The sequence below is a fragment of the Anas platyrhynchos genome, chromosome 25 (genome assembly GCF_047663525.1).
Source record: "Anas platyrhynchos isolate ZD024472 breed Pekin duck chromosome 25, IASCAAS_PekinDuck_T2T, whole genome shotgun sequence".
NCBI classification, from domain to species: Eukaryota; Metazoa; Chordata; class Aves; order Anseriformes; family Anatidae; genus Anas; species Anas platyrhynchos.
Window position 1 is genome coordinate 5,920,940 of NC_092611.1, and position 19,630 is coordinate 5,940,569.

The window sequence follows — 19,630 nt, forward strand, 5'->3', positions numbered from 1 at the left end:
CCTTCTTCTGTAGGTGATTTTCCTGCATTTCAGTGCAACTTCAAAAGTAACTTGGCATAAATGCAGGGACAGTAAAACCCTAAAGAACAACAATAAATACTTGTAAGATTTTTTCACTTACAGAGTTGCTGCAGATTGAGTTAGATATGAAAACCTGGAAAAGAGTGCTGGGGAAAGAAGGGGTTCATTAGTACAAAAGCACCTCAGACCAGGAAAGGTAAGTGACTTACTATCTTGTTTACAAGCTAAGGGGGTTTAGTGCAGTGAATGGAAATCAGATTGGAACTAAACATAAAAAAAGATAAGGTCAGATACCAAAATTGGGAGGTGCCAGCATATAGATGGCGGGGAAAGCGTGTTCTGAGCATTACTTGAGACAGCAGCTATTTATAACTTGGTTTTCTGCCATTACATAAACTTAAATGCCTTGTGAAACAGGTCTAGCCTCCACTTGCAGTGAGGTTGAGGTATAAAGCTTGGAAGATGGCTTCTTTTATGTTGGTTCTTGAAGTTGCAAGATTGTGGAGTCCCTTCGTAAAATAGTTTATGAAGTGAGCTTGTTGTGTATGGCTTCTTAAGACGTAATTAAGTAGATCTGTAAGGAATTGGAATCAAAGGTTTTGCCATGACAAAATAACACTTCTTGCTCTTGATATAGTCCATAATTGAGGCTTATTCAGTGGAAGCTGAAAGCTTCTTTTGTTCTGATTTTGAAACAAGTGTTAAAATAATGTATACCCATGTGAAACTTTGTAATTCCATAAGCCTCAGGTGTTTGTGCTAAGCAACTGCTCTGTGTGCAGACAGAGTGTTATGCAGTGTATGCAGTTCTTCTCTTAGAGAAGAAGCAATTGATGTCTCCAAAAATGGATCCAGCATTTAATTAACATATGCTGGTCAAGCCATACATCAACTTGCAAAATCGATAACAGCCTGCAGGACAAAACAGTAGTGCTGTTGTATAGTTAAGCTGGCAAGGAAAATCGTGCTTCGTCTTAAGGTTGTTTGTTATATGTGACTACAGCAATGTAAGTAAATGTATACTTTATGCTTTTACTAGGCAGAAATGGTTTCCATTGGAAGGTGCACTTTCAGCTGTAAGGTATTAACAAGTGAACTATTAACATACATGAATAGATTAAAAGTGGTGTAAAATGAGAGCTCACTTTCTGCTGGACAAATGAGTTCTATGTTGATTTGTCCCCCTTTTTTTGCAGCTGCCACAGGAGGATCTGCAGTTTCTTTGAAAACCTGCCAAAACTGACATTGCCCAGCTTCTTGAGTGTTTTATCCATCCTGAGGTGGTTTGTTCAGACCTGCAAGAAGAGTGGCAGTGAGAGATGGCTCCCTGCTGGGTACAAGAAATGCTGGAGGTTTCTAGGGATGACTGTCTACATGGGTAAGAAATGGGTCATGAGGTGCTTTATTACAGGTATTTTGCTTTCACGAACGGTGAAGCTGTTTTAACCACTGAAGACAAAAGGTGTGCTGTAATGTATGCAAGTATGTAAAAGGAACTTTTCAGTCTCCCCACAGCTTTCATCTTGTTCCCAGAGCTGATGGAAACACAGAGGGAAGTCCCACCACTAATGAAACATGTCACCTGCAAGTATTTAGCTCCTAACAGCACTGGCAGGTGGAGCTCAGGGAGAAGTGTTAGTGAGTAGTTAGTTAACTCTCACATGGAATTAAATTATCTTTTTAGGAAGGTGTTAGTTGAACAGCACTATTTCTGTCATGGTTAACTGTGAAACTGTTTTAAACTCCTTAAGTTACACTATGGCTCACAGTTGTAACAGTTGTCATTTAAAGGCTGGGCTGGTAAAAATTAAAAATGGGACAATATGAAGATGTTTAGTGATCATTCTGATCTCCAGAAAATAGAGGAAAATACGCAGCATTTCAACAGAAATGTATGTTGCAGTGGTGAGAGAGAATATAACAAGACTTCTGATAATCTGTAGATGTTTTTTCGCAAGTGGCAGATTTGATTCCTTAACCTTTTTGTTCACGTAAGCAGCTTACCATTCATGCAACTCTTCTTTCAGCAAGCTGCAGTGTTCTTAGTCTGCTCCAATGAGACAGAGCTACTTTCATTAGAACTCAGGACTCTGAGTTCTGTACTGTTGCTTTTCCCTCTAATTCTGTTGTCTTCCTGATTTTTGGTAGTACAGAGCTGAGCTTCACAAATTTAGTCAAACTCAGAAGCTGCATTTCCTTATAATGATTCAAACAATTGGCTTTATTCTTTGTTTTCAGAATTCATAAATTGAAAATTTTTAAATGTGTGGCTTAATGATGTATTCTTCTCTGCCTGATAAGCTTGTGCCCTTCTGAATTTAGTCTGAATACTGGTCAGCTTTTATGAACTTACACAGTGAAGTCCTGATCCTGTAAAGAACTCGAGATGTTCTGTCCAAGCTCACTCAGGGGTATTGTGTAAACTGATGCAGGTGTGTGTACCTTTTCTAAACTGAATGTCCTGCTGGATAAGGGTTTTTCATGGAAAGCTAAACAGACTGAAGTAAGTCTTAAAAAGAGCACAAAGGAGCACGACCTTAAAAGTTGGCTGATTGAATGGTAATGTTAATATGCAAGTTCCGCTGTTGGGTGGTTGTTAGCCCTTCAGCATAGATGCAGTTAGCTTCTGATGCTACTGTGGGAACTGAGCAGTTGGTTAGCCTGCAGCACTTGCATCATTACTTCTCTAGGGGTAAGGAGAAGGGAGCTGGAGGAGCTGAAATGGCTTTCTTGCTGCCATCACGTTGAATGTTGCAATGCCTGTAGAAGTACTGTGAGTTCTAGTCCTTCAAAGTCAGTGGCAGTAGCGGAGAGGATGTCAGCAGGATCCAGTGTACAAGCATTTTTCTGGACTACAGCAGGATATTTGGGTTTGTAGGTTATTAGTAACCCTTACTCCAGAGAGGTATTGAAGGGTAGGGCTTAATATTCAATTTTAGATGTGTGAAACTGGTTTAAGCCTTGCATAGGAATAGTATCAATAATTTTCTTTCATTTCCTCTTGTCTGTTTCCTGCTTCTTGGTCTGTCTTGCCTCCATGAAAGCAAAGGTTTGCTTTTTAGTGTAACATAACTAGTTAGCGTCTGATTTATTCCTTGCTTTGTGTGTTGGTGGTGCTGAACACTGGTGCCACAGTTACCCCTTCGTGTTGTAAGCTTGGGAATCGAGACAAAACCAACAACAGCATAGCTTCAAGTCTGGCAGTACTTCAGTGCTTTAAATACGAACACCCCTGCCTTCTGGTTGGAAGGGCTGGGCCCTAGGAGTGTGTTACAGGGCAGAACCGTTGCTCTTCAGCAGCAGTAGACTGATAGAGGGTACCTGAGCTCTTAGATGTTGTCTGCACCTGCGCTGAATATTAAACCCCTGACAGCTGAATCTTTGTAGCTGTTGGATGAGGTTCAAGGTGAGCCCTCTACATGGAAAATACAACAAAGAAATGGAGGTCTTCACAGATTCAGAGAACAGACTGAAATGGCCAATAGATGGCCTTGGGGCTGCTTTCTTGCAGTGAGGTAATTTAGTTTTTGTTGCAGATTAATGAGTCAGGTGCTTGCAGGATCTGTTGCTCTTGCTGGAGAGTTGCAACCTTTTCTAGGACACGGTTGTTGTGCCATATGTTCTGTACCCCAGGCTGTAGAACAATGACTGAATACCAGAACTGCTGCTAGCACGAGGTCCTTAAGTGCATGGCTGGGAGGTGACTGACCACAAAACTGCAAATCTACTGCTAAATATTTGGAGAACTGGTGAGGCATTATACAAATGATGTTTATCTTGCCACAGATGATCATTTAATAGGGCAATTACTGGGTGAAGTATACGCTGGAGTGCAGTTGGAACTATTCAGAAATATTGTCTTAGTACAATACTTTTTCTTCCTGCTTATAAAGACAGAGCCAGTCTGCTGAGAAAGCTTGGAGAGTACTGCAAGCCTAAGTGCTAGGAATATAGAACTCTTTGTGGTTCATTACAATTCTTTCCTCAATGTTAGTAGCTTCAATTACGAATACCATAGTACTGAGGAAGGTAGGCAATGGTCCCTAAGAGTTTAACTTCAGCTAGCTGTAGGAGTAAAGTAAAACCCAAGAACTATTGGCTATGATAATAATGTCTCAAGCTGATGGATTTTTTTCCTCGTGCAGACTGCAGATTCAAAGACATAGGTATACCTTTGGCTTGCCTCTTACCTTCCATTTTTATTCAACTGAATTGTGGAGCAGTTCCTTGGGGATTTTTAATAGGGTAAGGATGTCCCGATTATTGTATTTACACTGTGTTTTCAGAAATAACAGTTCCTGCTTACACCTGCAGACTTCTCTGCTCTGGTTTTTGTTACAGGCTGTATATCATCACCTTTTGATGTTGAAGCTACTCACTTGGACTGCATAATAATGAAAGTAGCTCTGTACTTAGGCTGAGAAATTTTAGACAGCACGTTTTTATTTGGCTGGGGTGAAGGTTTGGGGAATTTGCAGGATGCAAATGATCATATTTCATATGAATACAGCTGAAAGTACTTCAGTCCTCTCAGCCACACTAAAAGCATTTAACACATAGTACCTGCGTGAGTATAGATGCTCTTACTGGGGAAGAAAACCAGTAGACTACCTCTGGAAGCCTCCAAACAAAAGGCTTTAGATTGTGACTTAAAATTAGTTTCTTTCAGATGTCCCTCGAGTCACTATTTAGTTGAATTTAGACCTCTCATTGAAGTTCTTTAAGCAACAGGAAAGAACAGGGCTTATGTCAGGGTTGCAGCTATGAATGGAATCAATTCATTGAAATGAACGTTGCATAGAAGCGTGGCATTTATTGACAAACCTAAATTGTCTATAGGAATGTCCTTCAACAGCCATGCTTTTCTCTTTCAAGGCACTTCATAAGTAAACGTGTACAACGTAGAGGCTATATACCTTAAGCAGCCATAACTTCAGTAAATGCACTGTATACTTTGTTCATCTGTGAATAGTAATTGAGTCTTGGACTGCTTTTATAGTGCGCAGAGAGTAATACAACTGCCATGATGTATAATAATGCTTAAGAGCTCCAGGGAGGCTCATTTACATGATAGTGAGGGAAATGGTCTTGCAAGGAATAAAAATTAAGAGGTTGGTATTGTGCATGTTAGAGATATATTTTGAAATAGTGAAAGTCTGACGGGAAGGAAAATTATGGGGGGAAAAGTGGTGTAAAAGGCCATTTAAAATGCTGTTTAGAACAACAGTGGCCTTTATTTCTCCTCTCCCTTGGAAAATGGGGGTTCAGTTCCTTTGTGAGTGCTTGGTAGGGATGTTAAGTCTAGCTTTAGTGAACTGGGCACTTCTGTTCCTGAAGATCCTGATGATCTGGTGGGAGTGCAAGGAACCCAGGTACATAGCTGGGAAATGCAGAGTTTTCCAAACTCTGCTGAGGTCAGATGGGAAGGAAAGATTTTATTAACAATTTCAATGCGTTCTCTGGGCACAACATTCGTTTTTACTTGTTTGCTGTCAGTTGGATGTCTGTTTTCTCACTGCTTTGATAATTCCTGAGAGTGTTCAAGCCTGGTCCAAACTCGGACTTAGTGGCTAAGGACTCTGTAGCTCTCATAGGCTTGCTGCTGCTTCACAGGGGTGTTCATCAAAACATCTCAACTGATGACAGGAATGTTAGAGCAGAAAGGCAAATCAGAAATAAGATGCCCAGGCGTTTAGTAATGAGCATGGAATGTGTGATAAGTGTAGAGCCTTGGCAGCATGGTATGATTTGGGCTTTCATGTTTCCTTGATGCTCGTGCATTCATTATTTCCACCCATGTCCTAAGTATTTGCTAAGAGGAACTGGAATAATTCAGTTGCATCACCTGAGTAAATTATTTGAGTTCTAAGGGACTCAGTGTTGTCTTTTCAAAAAGCAGATCTCAAATGCCAGTGAAGAACAAATATTCAGTGTCTGAAAGCTGTCTAATCTACCGTATATTGATTTCCTCTGAAAGTAATTAAGGTTAGTAGGAAGGGACCTGCACACTGTAAGAGGGTGGAAAAAATAAGGAACTGTGTTTAGCTCCGCTTGTATTTTCTTTCTGCACCAGTTGGCTACTGTATCTTGCATGGGTGGTGGTCTTTGTGCGTACAGTTGGTATATGCATATGCTGAGCCTGTTCTTTCAAATGAAATCTGGAAGATTAGCCATAAATCTGCAATAGATGAAGTCTGTTTTATTCTGGCACCACAGAAGATCAGATCCTTCTCTTAAGGAGGGAGGCTGATGGGTATATCTTGTTCCAGAGCTTTATTTATGAAGTCACAGGCTTATTTTCAATACATGAGGTTTTCCTTGGACTGTTTTGCCCTGTATCTTTTGTTATTTGGAAACAAAACTTCTATTTTTTCCCTACCAAAGTGAGCATTCACTGCTTTCACTGTAACACAATGAGAATTCCCTCACTGTATAGTTTGAGGAGCCTAATTAGTGGAATAATTCCTCAGGTGCAGGTGTTCCTTCTACTGCAGAGCAATGAAGAAGCACTTTCCAGGGAATCTTGTGTACCTGGCTGAATGATTTGAGTTCTGAACAGTCTGTGGATGCTTTTGTTCTACTGTGAAGCAGTGTCAAACTTTATTACTGTAACTGTTTGAGATTCAAGACAGTTACACGTGATTCCCTGTTTGTTCTGTCTAACTTCAGCATAGCAATACCACAAAGGTTGTCATTTACAGCAAAGCTGAGATGGGCGGCAGCAAGATGTGCTGTGTTTGGGTGCAAAAAGGGAATTGTGCTGTCTGAATAAGCTTGTCTGTTGCACTACCAAAAAGATGAGCATGGAACGTATCAGTACAGCTTGGTGAATGGGACTGACAGTGGAAGTGCTTTTGGGAAGAGCGGAGCCTTCTTGTGGAGTGAGGGGCAGGGATAAGATGACTATGCTGATTGCTCTTGAACTCAAGAGTTTTCTTTATGATTTCTGTGTCATCAGTCCTTGTGGATGTTATCCTGGTGACTAGTCCATAGTACCTTTGAGATGCTGTAAACTTTTAATTACCTGTCCCCTAAAATGTTGATGTAAGCACCATGGCCCAGCTATTTTTGAGTACTCCCAAGTTTATTTTAAAGTCAGAAGAGAGTGAGGGGAGGGTATTTACAAATGCAGATTTTCCAAGGCTCCTTGTACAGTTGGGGAGAGATCCTCTGGAAAATGATTTGCATCAGTCCTGACTTAGCTTCTGTTTTTAACTGCAGGATCTGCAACGATGGGCATCCTTAGCTGAAGTTAGCCTCCATGAATGCTCCCAGAGGTACGCTGAGGAGCTCTGAGCGTCTGGTCCATCATTTGTAAAGCATACCAAGTTCCTGTGCAAAAGATGCTGCTGGAAAGCAAAGTATTATTATTGTTGTCATAAAGTTGACATTAGTACGTCTGCGTGTCCTGGGGGAATATGCTGTGTGAGCATAAAGTGACTTGGTACTTTTCCATCCTTAAAAAGACAGTCGCTTTTAGAGCTATACTACCCGTGTTTATAAAGTGTATCGATCCAGCAGCATCATGGTGAAATATGACTTCTCTCATTAGCTAGCGACTGGAAGTTGCTGTGGCAATTCAGTAAATTAGTATGAGTACAGACAGAGGTAGGAAATGGTGCCTGGTCTGGTGAGGGGCTGGTTCAAAGGTTTATGTGGCTGTCGTGTGTACTTTAATTGGTGCCACATCTGTGTGCATTTACATGAAACTTTGCTTGTGCAGAACATGTTTTGCCTGGAAACAAAACAAAAAACAACAGTTTTTTTCATTTGCTAATTGCAGGTTTTGGTATGCATTTGGTACAGAAGAAGCTCTCTTTGGGAAGAAATGTTGCTAACTAAGATAGCTTACAAATGAAAGACAATTAGTAAAAGGAGACTTCGGTTAAGTTTAGGCAAAGCAGAAAATGAATGCTAAGGAGTGTCCTTTGTACTTCAGCAGGGACAGCGAAACTCCTAGTTCAGCTGTGTCCTTTAACCATAAATTGGTAAAACTTGGTGCTGAGTTTTGTCATGTCATACAGTTGCTCAAGATGGCTTTAGCCTCACTGAAAAACAGTATTTGATGTGATTTGAGGTCTGTTTCTTTGTGCAGGTATTCATTTCAACCATGAGGATGATTATTTTCTGAATATTATTGAGTGTAACACCTCAGCAAATGCTCCAGCACCTTTGTGACTGCGTTCATCACATCACAGCTGCTCGTTACGTGTAATACCTTACCTCACTGCCATCCTTTCCATTTTGGTAACAGGAAAGCCAGTAGCTGGAGGTAGGTGAGGGCAACTCCCTCATCTTACATTTTCAGAAAGCAGTGGTGGAGGGGGAGGGAAATACCTTAGTTGCTTTAGCTTTTTCTGTTGCTTGGTGTAAACTAGTACCCAGTATAACTTGTTCCAGCTGAAGTGTAGCAGGCTACAGTCAGACCTTTCCCCACAAGCTGAACATGGATGGGGACCTTCTTGAGGAGCTGCTAGAAGCAGAAATGGTGACGATGCCTTACAATAGGAACTCTAGGTTTGCTTGGGAGGCTCCTGTTTCTGTGCTTTATTGACAGTGACATGAAGTTGTGTGTAGCTGAAGCATGGGCTTGGCATCTTCGCATCTTCAGGAGCACCATGGCATTCAGAGCAGAAATGTTTGGTTAGCTTTAGGTACTTCTGTCCTAAAAAAGCTGTCAAAATAGGTGTGTGTGGGGGGAAGCTAGGACTGTCAGCAGTGCTAAAGCCGGTACAGGTCAAAAGCTAACAGGATTGCAGTGTACTTCTGCAATTTGTGCTCTGCTGGAGTGGCATTAATGGCTGCTTGCCAGCTGTGACACCCTGCCAGACAACTTGCATTACTGGTGCTGGTACATGCCACGATGCATGTTAATGCCTCTAATGTTGCTTGCAAAGGGCAGCAAACGCTTGCCTCCTTGGGAAAAGGCAAAGGGAGCGTGGAAGGGCTGCCAGAAAGGTGTTGCTGACAACTCTGAATTTGCTGCTGAGAGATGAATAAATAACCTGGGTAATGTTATGCAGAAAACATTTGTCTTTGTTTTAGCCTGGGCTGTGATGTGTGTAGAAGGACCACGGAAGTTAAAATAGTGCTGTTGCCACATCAGCTTTGCACTGCTGTGAATTGGAATGTAAATTTCAAGATAAGGCAGAACTGATGCAGCTGGATTCCTTACAGATGAAAACTTAACTCTGGCATTTTAACACCTCTCCAGCAGAGAGCCTGCCACCCCCCTCTACCTTCTTGGGATTTATGGCTTACTGTTAAACTGGTTGGGAGACCTAGTGCTGACAGAGCAGCCAATCCCTGAAATAGGTTTCTGGTGTCAGGCTGGCACGGTGCTTACGCCTGCATTAGATGGTGTAGTGGCTAAACAGAAAAATTCTAGCTGGCAACTGCCTAAATAAGCCAATCACTCTGCAAGTGGACAGCAGAGCTGTGAACCTTGCCTTCCTACCCTGCTTTGTAATTTGTGTTGTGCAATTATCCTGTAATGTGCAAGGTCGGTTTTACTTACATTACTTTCACAAGGAAGAGATTCTTCTCTTTGATTCTCCTCCAACTGCAGTATAATTTGGTGTAGTGACCTAGATGCATTTTGTCCTGGTTTCATGATAGCAACTTTTAGCAAGGAGTTGCATAGGATGAAACTGCTTAAACTTGTTTCCTGGGGTAAGGAAAGCTGGGTAGACTGGTGCCTGTTGGCCCTGGCAAGCCATTTCACGGGGAAGTGGCCTGAGAGATAGAGGTAAGCTTAAAGCATAGAGTTTATAAGCAAGATTCCTTGTATAAGCAAGGAATCAATAACGACAGACACGGGGCTTTGGTAAGCCTCTTCTACTGCAGCTTACTGAGATGGTTTTTAAAACAAACAAACAAAAAACTATTGGACAAGCTGACTCCTGGAGTGTGCAGTCCTTAGAGCAAGTGCACGAGGAAGGAGCATCTTCCACAGGTCAGGCGTCTGTCCTGTTAGCATGGCTGGATGAGGGGCAGGAAGCTTCACTGCTTTTGACAAATGACCTGTGGTCATGGACAGCACCAGCCATATGTCCTCATGGTTAATGTGGGACATCTCAGTAAGGACAAGTTGTTTTCTGATGCTGTGCTGTGCAGGTGGGTTCCAGGAGTAAGAATGCAGTTGTCGCTTTCTAGTTTGTAGTCTTAGAGTAAGGACTGGTTGTGATTTTAAACTAGGAAGACATTTTCTACAATAAATGTAACTTGTGGGGCATATAAGTTGGTGCTTTAGCCCCAGGTGTGGAACTGTCACTGGCCACATGTGCAAGCAGGTGCCAGTGTTCTTTAATCTTGCCTCATGAGGATCTGGGAGCCTTCCTCACAGACATTGTTATTACACTGGTGTGCCATACAGTTGCTGTGAAATACTTAAAGTATGTCTGTACAAGCTGCTGCCATATGCAAGATACACTTGTAAATAACTTCTGCTTAAGGCTACAAGAAAATTCTATAACGAGTTAGGGCTGTGTGAACAAACACTGAAACAATCATGTATAAGCATCCTCGAAGGGCTATGCATGCTTAACAGATTGGAGAGTAGCACCTAATTCTGTAGTTATTTTAAATGCTTTTTGACATCTTGCATGGAATTGTGTGGATAACTAAGCTTGCCGTACCCCTGTAATAGGAGTAGTGCGCTAGATCCTTGTGTTCCAGGAATGCTGCTAACAGAACAGGTAGGTGTAATAGATGACTAGGGTCAGAAGTAGTTACAAAAGCACTGAAAGCAGCTGGTGTGCAGCTCTAATGGGCTGTAGAAAACCTGCCAGGTAGCTTAAAATAGCAGATGTGTTTATGAAAGCACAGAGAAGTAGGACAATTACTTGTTTCTTCTCCGAGTAGTTTGTTCAGCGCAGAGTATTGATTAGGTAACATTGGACCTGCTGGCAAAAACAATGACAAGACTTATCCAAGATCTAAGTAGTCTGTGCCAGATGGTGCCAGTTAATCTTTGTTTGCTGGCAGCCTGGAAAAATGCTTCATGAGACAGGTTTGTCTTGCTGGCTCAAGAGGTACCCACACCTTGTCTTCCTTGTCTTTGTGTGCCAAATACTTTGTGCAGCTGCTGAAGTCTGTTTCTGAACCAAGGGGTGCATTTGAGTCCTTACACATCTGAAATTGCAGATATCAGACTCTTGAGGACTTGTGTAGCTCACTGCACACTCCAGCTAATACTGTGATTATTCTTGGCAGCTTCAAGTTTCAGTCTACTGAAACAAGCTGCTAGAGAAGTGCTCTGTGGCCTGCTTTTTGCGGATCATGTATGGCCTTGTGTGTGCAGGAATCTTCACATTGTCTTTGGGAGGATCACAGATTGAAAAAGGGAGAAAAAGGTAAGGGCGCTGTTTTTGAGATGCTTATTCTTTGGAGCAGAGCTGCCTTAAGCCAGAGATTCCTCACTTGGGCTTTGTATATATTCATTTTAGATCTGGAAGAATTGATGAACCATTTACTGGAGTGAGGAGGGGTCTTTCAGAAGCAGGTAGCATCACCTTCCTGCTGAAACACCCTCTCAAAATGTTGCAAAAGCAAAAGTGCCAGTCTACCAGCTAGGTCTGTGATTGCAAGCGTTTTCTAGACATACATTGAAATCTGCAGATGCTACACTTCCATTATTCACCCAAACCTGTCTTTCCTTCTGCTCAACATTTAATGGTCCAGTAAGCAGGACAGCAGCATCCTAGAAAGAAGGCTCAGTCATCCCAGCCCTCAATTCTTTCTGCTCTGCTGAAGTGTTTCTATTAATAGCTGGGACAAGGGCTCCTGTCCCACTCTCTTGCTCTCTTATTAGCATGCTCTTAGTTTTCAGCAGAGCTGGCTGATGTGCTTATTGGACCTTGAAGGATTTGCTCCATGTCAGATGCAAGATATGAGTACAAATGCAAGACACGCTTTAAATTCATAGAAGAATTCTCACAGGGATGGTGGTGAAAAACAGCTAAAGATGTGTTGGCGTCCCTGACTTGCATACCAGAGGGACGCCTTTCTCAGTGTTCTTGGTAGGGTGAAATAGGCACCTGGTGTTTTTCATGCAGAATGGATGATCCTGGTTTCAGTCTCTTTTAGTGGCAACGGAGAAGCCTGCTGCTTGAGATCAGAACAACCGAAATGGAAAAGCCCTGTTCAAAAAGCAAACCTTAGGAGTAAGGATTTGTAGCAGTTCATGCGGTTTTATTTCTTTTCTACAGAGGGGAAAGAATTGTTCAATATTGGCAGCAGTGCAGAAACATGAATAGAAATTAATCTGAGCACTTAGAAGTACTGATCTTTATCCAAGCATCATAAAAAGTTATCTGAAGGTGAATTGCTAATGAGCTTGTTTATAGCTAGCTGAGGAACCAAATGCAACATGCTTGTAGTTGTAAAGCTGAAAGCACTGATGCTATCGCTGGTTTGGGAGGGAGGTCAAGGATTGGCCTGTTTGTCAGAACACTTGAGGCTTTTCACGGCTACTTTTGGTCAAACACTTAAAGTACTTTGAAAAAAGCAGGGTTTAGATGAGGATTGGCAGGAGGTCTTGCAACTTCAGAGATTTTGTTCAGGAACCACAGGTCTGAAGTGCTGATCTCACCTCCGTGATGTGCATGCTGCTCTCACACTAATCAGTGTACCAGTTTATGCGTTGTTGCGTGGCTGAAACAAACTGCAGAAGAGTGAGTTTGGTTTTATTTAGACTGTAGAGAAACCATTTTCAGGCATTCTAGCCAGTTGCTATGTGGACAGTTCTTTTAGTTCTGCTGTTACCAGATGGGAAGGGATAAGCTGATCCATAGATAAGCAGAGAACAGCCTCTTAGCAGCCTGCTTTCTGCAGAGATGGGACAACTTGTAAATGTTTTTTTCTTCTGCTTCACACCAAGTTGACATAAAAATAATGCATGTGTGAGTATATCTATTAAGGAGCAAAAGAATTAGAGAAAAATGAGATGCTTGGAAATCCTCTTAACCCTTTTAGGGGATATCAAATGAGTACAATTGATCTGAGTTTCCAGTACTGTGTTTTGTACTCTTAACCTGTGGCAGGTAAAGAGTTTTACAGACTTGTGAATTCTTAGATGGTGAGGAGCTTGAAGCGATGTTCAGGACAGTTGGTTGCTGCTATGCCAATTTCATGTATTCCAGATGAGAAATAAGGAGGAGCTCTGTAGGTTTGGTTCATGAGACTTGGTACCTGCATTTTCTATGGCTTAACATGTAAAAAGAAGTTTTCCTTCTGCCCCGTTTTGAATTGTGAGTTATAATAAACCTCTCAAAAACTGGGGGAAAACCAAATCCAGCCTGTTCCTGGGTTTTCTTAAAGCCAAAGATAGTTATGAGTTGGTAGTTTCTGACTTTGGACAAAGGCTTAGCTCAGATAAGCCTTAGTTCATTTGAAACCTCCTGTCAAGCTTTTGAGAAGCGATGCAAAAAGCACATCCATCCCTAGAAGTACCAAGAAGTGTTACGTCCACATGTGACTCTTCTGCTTAGGTTATCTTTCTGTTGGCTTAAGGCATCTTTTGAATTATTTTATGTGTTGCCAGCATAAATCTAGGATAAAAGCTAGCACCTGCATAGCCTTCAACTATGGCACAAACTAAGGAATACTTGTGCGGAAGTGGATGGAGAAGAAAGTGCTTTATAAATTTTTAAAACACTTTTGAACTATCCAAATGTTCATTATAATGCATTATTCAATCAGAAAAGTGCTTTGCAAGGAGCCGTGAAATATATCTTCATTGTGAGTGCATCTGTTGTTCCTTGCAAATGATTAGCTGTCACTGCGTTGTGAATTCTTTTTGTGTGGTTAACATGATTTGTTCTAATTAAGTACTGACACTAAGAAGCTAGCTGTATCTAACAGAGCTGGGGGTTTGGTCATTGCTGCTTGCCAGGTCATAAACATGGCTGACAACGGAAAGCAGCACCAGTGTTGTGTTGAGGCAGAGCCTGCAGACCTGTGCTTGTGCTCATTGTCATGAGTCCCATTGTTACACAGGCTGGGCTGATAAGATAGCATCATCAGCAGGGGAAGACTTATTCTCAGAACTGGCTGATGTTTCTCACTGTCCTTTTTGGTAAGGGCAGGTTGGCAGCAGTGTCAAGAAATAGTCCTGTTGCTGAAGCATAAGAGCTGTGCAACTCCCAAGGTCAGTTTTATTCCCCTCCTGTGCCCTTTAAAAACAAAAAGTCACTACCTCCAGAAATACAAGGGAGGCTGCTTCTGGGATTAAAAAGAAATTATGAAGAAAGTACTGATACTACATTTTCCTGGACTTAAAGGGGGGAAAAGCTTTGAAGACTTCAGAGATTCTGCTCTTTTGTGTGCTGGTTGTAGCAAAATATGTGTAGATAATAACATGGAGTGTTAGAGTGATGTGGGGTAAGAGGGGTTTTTGGTAACAAAGGATGTGGGAGATGCTGTGGCAAAGACCACAGAGAGGCCAGGCAAATGGAGTAGAGTTGGTGAAGGGAAGACTTCCAGGGAAGCTCTTAGTTTTTCTAGAGTGGAAACCACTTTGGGTATGAATGGGGAACTCCAGACAGCATAAGAGTCTGAGAAGATAAAACTTTCATTTTCTGAGGATGAAATTCACTTTAGACAAGAGGTTTGAGTATGTGCTGTGCAGCATGGAGTGATGTGACCTCTCGTAGTGTTTCCTTGGCAGCCCACATGGCTCTCAACCTGCTCACCTGTTGGCCTTAGGGAACTGGAAAACATCTGAGGTGAAAATGCAGGCAGTGGAATGTGGCAGCTGCTTGTTCTTAAATGGGACAGGCATGCATTTATGTACCTGCAAGGTTCCCTGCTGACTAATATTTCCAAGGGATGACTCAGTTTTACAGCTAAGAGCTTTATTCTGCACAAGCATGGAGCTCCATTGCATAGCTGTTCAGTGGAGGCTACGTGTGGCTGGTGGCTTTGCTGTCAAACTTCCTCCTTCAGCTGCTTTCCCAGGTTAGATCACTGTAGGACTCTTCCTAAGCTAGTGAAACAAGGTTTTTAAAGGAAGTAGCTGCTAAGAAATAAGCAGATTAGTAGCAAAATAAGTTGCTATAAGATAGACTCTGCTGTTTCCCCCTTACGCTGACCTTCACCTGGTCTCTCCTGGCCTTGCTGCTCTTTGTCGAGCTGTTGCACTCCAGATGAGTTGTCCTTCCCATTTGTTGTTGCTGGGCCTTTGTTTGCACTTGGAGGTGGAACAGCTGGGAGGAAGCTCACTGTAAGCTCCTCCAGACAGTTTCTATGGAAACTGTCAGCTCTCCAGCAGGTTCTCCGATGGGCACAAGCTGTGGATGCCTGTGAGTAATTGTTGCATTTACACACTTCCGAACCTTACCCCCGGACACCAGCAGATCTCCAAAACGGTTTCCTAGGTGACTGCATTTTCCATGCTGGGACAGGAATGGCCATGTTAGCAATGCTTAAGGAGTGCTTTCTGCACCTCCTCTTGCTTGTGATGGGGTATCAGGTGAAATCTTGGGGCTCTAGGTACCAGTCTGGGATATTGTTCCAAGTGGGAGCTGTTGGTCTGCAGTGGGTACAGGAATTATGCATTTCTGTATGAGCTGTGGTGCCCAGCTGGGTTTGTCCTTATTGCATGGCTAATAGTGCTGCTGAATTTCAAAGCAGCTTTTTGTGCTAGAGTTCTGTCCCCTCCCAGCTTCTTGTGCAACTCCAGCCTTCTCCTTGCTGCCAGGGTGCTGTAAGAAGCCCCAGAGTCCTTGATTTTGCATAAGCACTGCTCAGCAACAACTAAAGCATCAGTTATCTGCACTATTCTCGTAGTGAATCCAAAACACAGCACCATGCAGAGACTAGGAAGAAAATTAACAGTATCCCAGCCAAAACCAGGGTGGTATTGAAATGCAGGATCAGTAGAATAAATAATGGATGTTTGGAATCAATAAAACTGGCGTGGAGCAGGTAAATCCTCCTCTTTCCAGTAAAATGGCAGCTTAGGGAGTCAGAGTACATTATTTCAAGTTCTTCAGCTGACTGAGACCTTTATTTTAATGACTACGTGGAGTCAGTCCTTCTCTTGGAAAAGTGCAAGAGGGTTCTGGTCTGTCACTTCTGTCTTGCAAGGGCATGTTTCAACGCAGCATGTTCATGGTCTGCTGATCACGGACTGAGGCTTTGCTGTTGGGAGATGAGCCTAGCAACAAAAGCAAGCAATGGCTGCAATATGTTGCAGACTACCGACTGTCTTGAAGCTGCGTGCTGTAATACTTCTCCTGTTGCCACCAGGATGAAGTGTAGAAACCACGTATAGCTGTGTGGAAGATGGTGCACCAGCTCCTGATAAGCAGAATTTCTACTTAATTGTATGAACTGATGGACTGGGAATATTCAGTGCAGTGTTCAGTGCCACTGAGCTGATAAGGAGTTGGATTGGAAGTTGCAAGAAATTAGAGTACTTGGAGGGGAAAAGGGAAGGCAGTTAAGGAGAGGTTGTGTGTACTTTAGAGAATGAAATCAGTTACTAAAAATAGGGGAAAATTGCATAGAATTAGGTGGGAGTACTTGTCTTCTAAATTCTGTGGATGAGCTTTAAAATGCATAGAAAGGATCACAAAATGCATACGAAGGATCAGTTTCCATTAAAGAATATTGCTTTAGAGTAATCAGTATGCAATCCTATTGAATTCCATATCAGTTTCTTTTCTAGGCATCTGTGAAGAGCTTTCTATAAAAGGCTGCAGTTAAACCACATCGCTTCTGGGTGGGATTTTAGTGGAGAGAGCTTCTGGTCAAGTGCTTAATTGCTAGAAGCTGAAGTTATTCAGCTAGCAGAAAATGCAGCGTGTTCAGCCTGGTCCCTTACCACTACCTACAGACATCCTGCTTGATACTCCTGGTGTTAACAGAGAAGGGTGCCTGCTTCCAGTGGAGAGCTGAAACTGTTTGACAGCTTCTGTGGCTCAGACTAGAGTATGGGCTTAAAATACTCTAAAATACCTGAATCGAAGGAGAGCACCTTGCTTGTGGTGCCCTTCTGTGGGGCAGTAAGCTGCCTTTATGAAAGTAGTCACATTTTTCATGAGTGATTTGAATGCCCTTCTCTTGCTCATTTCTTCCTTGACTGATAAGTGCTAAAACCATAACAAGGAACGCTTCAGTCTGTTCAGTATGGACCTCTCTAAAACCTTGTTAGGTGCTGTCTCTGGGAGGTGATTAAGCTGGTGTTTTTCCATGCTCATTAAGAGCCTTGGGAGATACTCAAAGGGCTCTGACTCTGCATTGAGCAGTTCAGTCAGTGGGGACAGAAAGGTGCCTAACCTTTTGTCTCATCTCCCATGAAATCCTTCCGAAGAAGTGCTTTTGTTTCTGTAAGCAGCCATTCCTCATCTGGAAGTGATTACTAACGGTGATCCTTGCTGAGGGGAAGGGAAAATCTGACAGAGTTCAGTCCTGTCAGGTTTCGTGGCTCCTGCTCATCCAGCTGGGTTTGTCTCCTGCATCCCCTGACATCATCGTGCAGTGACATCAACCCTCTGCGTGCATATAAATGAGTGCACTGCAGTGGCTATTAAACCTGGGACAGGGAAGGGTATGTCTGCTGCCTTTATGTAACCTGGGCACTTCCTTGGGGGAGAAGACTTTCAACTTTCTATTGGCTCTGAGAAAGCCTAGTGCTGGCAGGGCTCATTAATTTTTAATTTAGCCCTCTCTTCGCTGCACTGCTGTTGTGTTTTATGGGGACATTATGCTGAGATGAAGGCTTGTAAAACAGAATTTCATAGCTTAAAAGGTACGGTCATTATAATAATCTGCATGCTGAACTAGGAGTGAGTGGGTATTTATAGCATGGCTAATACTAATTATTTTTTACTGTGATGTCATCCTCACTGGTCAACTGCACAGTAAGACACAAGGTAGGCCAGAACTCCCTGGGCAGATGACTTTGGTTTGGGGGCCTAACAAATGGTAGGGTGAGTTTCACAGAGGCTGGTGCTGGAGCAAGTATGTCCCAATGTCCTAATTCAGTACTATCCTTTTTCTACCCCAGTGCCACGAACACCTGCATCTTGGCATAAGATTATTGGGCATGGACGCATTTCTGTTCCATCATGATAATTTTGGGATGGAAGACTTTTTTCCATGCACTTATCATTCATTATGCACAGAAGAGTTCCATCATCTAAGAATGCAGACAGTGCTGCTAGAGCATCCTTGGTGACAGCTGCAGCCATGGAGTTGTGCTTGGTTTTGCTGCTAATGGCTTCTGGGTTCTGCTCCTACAGGCCCCTACGTGCTCTTTCATCTGTTTTTGTTAAATCTTATACAAAATATTAGCATGTTTTTCTTCTACTGTTGGTTAAAAATGTTTTAAATGGTTTCTTGTGTTACTTTTTAAGTGTTACCTTATGTATTATTGCAATCCAGGATATCAGTGAATTTTTTTTTTTTACCATCTCCATTTGATGTTTTAGGTCCTTATCAGCTGCTGCCTCCCAGTCAGGCAGGATCAGTGTCTCAGATGCAGCTGGGCTGTAAACAGCTCTTACCGAAGTACCTTTGATAGCTGAAATATTTACTTTTTGACAACTTCTTTATGTGGCCTGTGATCTGCAGTTATCTCCATCTTTGACTCAGTCTTCTGAGAACGATGTGGTGGTTAACTTGATTGGAGCTGGACTGTTGTAGAGTAATTCAGGCTGGAGGGGACCTCAGGAGGTCTGGAGTCCAAGCTCCTGCTCAAAGGTCTGTAAAGACCTCAGAATTTCCTACAACTGGTTATCTTATGAGGAAAAGCCTTGAATGGAAATTGATGAGAAATTTCTTTGCACTGAGACTTCCCATCATTAAATTGCATATTTTATCGAGGTCCTTTCCTCTGTTGGAATTTTTGTCTTTGTCCAGCCTTCATGTAGTACAATCCTTTCAATTGGCTATTCCTGACTCCCCCACCTCATAAAAACCAACTGTGTGGGGAAGACTGACAGCAAAGTACTTGCTCAGGTTCTGTTATGCTTCAGGGAAGAAAGCTTTGTAAATTCAAGAGCAAAACAAATTCTTCCTCCATTGAAGGAGCTGTTTTGTACCTACCATGGGCCTTCTCTCTGCAGGATGCACAAAATGGGCTTGTGAATCGGTAGAAGGTGTCTGCTAAGGCACATAACTAAGGTACAGAAAGCACTCCCTCTGAAGTTTCCTTTTAAGATGTTTATTTTCTAAAAGCTAAAATTCAGAGAGTATTATGCAGCGGATCGCCAGGTACCTCTGTGTGGCTGAATGATGCTGGCAAGGGGCACCTGTTTGCTGCAGGTGGGCTAATGAGTTGCAACTTTACTAGCCCTGCCCCAGGTATTTCATTTAGAGCTTGGAGCTGCTTGTGTGGAAGCTGAGGCTCAACCGTTTCTGAATAATCAGATAATGCTTGTGCCTAGGCCTGTGGAACACAAGAGGTAATAGATAAAGGTTTTAAAAATTTATCTACAGACTTGCAGGGTGAAATTCTGATCCATTCTGGCATTAGTGACAGTGTACGGGGCTTCAGCTGCCTCTGTAGAATAGCAGGATATAAATTCATGAATAATGGAGAAAGAGTTTGTATTAAAACTACATTATTCAGCAAATCCATCGTTTTCATCTGAAGATCTGC

At 42.4% G+C, this 19,630-nt stretch overlaps 1 protein-coding gene across 1 annotated transcript in view; it reads left to right on the forward strand.

The window, feature by feature from the left end:
• LOC119713715 (uncharacterized) overlaps positions 1–19,630 on the forward strand; it is a 153,248-nt gene that overhangs the window by 764 nt on the left and 132,854 nt on the right. Inside the window, exons 3-4 of the mRNA XM_072027742.1 lie at positions 124–217; positions 1,218–1,399. The gene's annotated coding sequence lies outside the window, so the exon portion shown is untranslated. The remainder of the gene's footprint in view (positions 1–123; positions 218–1,217; positions 1,400–19,630) is intronic.